Raw genomic sequence first — 1,044 nt, forward strand, 5'->3', positions numbered from 1 at the left:
AGTAAGAAATTGACCAATCACAGTCGAATATGAGAAGAATAATCGACTGTGATTGGTCAATTTCTTACTCTTACTTCTTACTCCGTGTATTGTAGACGGGCCTTAAGACCAAGAGCAGCGACACTACCGTGTTACATTACGCGAACCGGCGATTTGCGGAGTAATTTTTTACTTAACTTTTATTATTTCAGGTATATTTATGTTGTACTTATTGAAAATCGTGATTTTATGATTTTATGTTATTTATATCATTAAATTTATAATGTCGTATTTAAATTTCGCGGTTGCATTTGGACCCAAATATGATTGGTTGTTCTATTATGCCACCGCCATTATGCGCAATGTTACACCTTGGGTGCGTTCCACTTAACGCCCGCGACGCTCGTGGAATCATTTTATCCTTGTTGTTTATCAAATATTAAACAAGGACAAACAATGCTTGTGAGCGTTGCGAGCGTTAAGTGGAACGCAGCCCTTGTCTTATTACATCATGTGCGATCCGAGTGTGGTTTTACTTGCCTTGATTCAGATCCAGTGCTCCTAGTAACTTAAATCTCTCACTACCTCGAATCAATAGGTCTGTTCGCGTTACATGAAATCTTTAAATATTTTTTACACTTAAAATAAGATAGATATATATTTGGCTTTGAAAAGAAAGAAAGCGAAGATGCCGAGTGCAAAAAGTGCGAGCAACGCGAACAGACCTAATGCTAATCAATGCACTGCTCTGAATCAGTGCTAACCAATTCGATTGGCTTCACTTCATAGCAAAGAGCGGCTACAAAAATGGTATTGTTTGCGAATTCGATTACGAAACGGTAAGTTATATTAAAAAATTACGTGTATTTTTATTTTTATCTAAATACCGATATATCTTACATGAAATTGTTAATTGTTAATTGTTAATTGTTTAAAAATTTCTAAATTTTCATATAATAATTGTAATCTATTAAATGTTTCTCTCTTTAGACGAAGGTATCGCTAAAACTACAATAAATATATTAATTAGGTTATAATATATAGTTTTAATTATACAAATATCAC

Source organism: Trachymyrmex cornetzi, unplaced genomic scaffold (assembly GCF_001594075.2).
Source record: "Trachymyrmex cornetzi isolate Tcor2-1 unplaced genomic scaffold, Tcor1.1 scaffold669, whole genome shotgun sequence".
Taxonomy (NCBI): domain Eukaryota; kingdom Metazoa; phylum Arthropoda; class Insecta; order Hymenoptera; family Formicidae; genus Trachymyrmex; species Trachymyrmex cornetzi.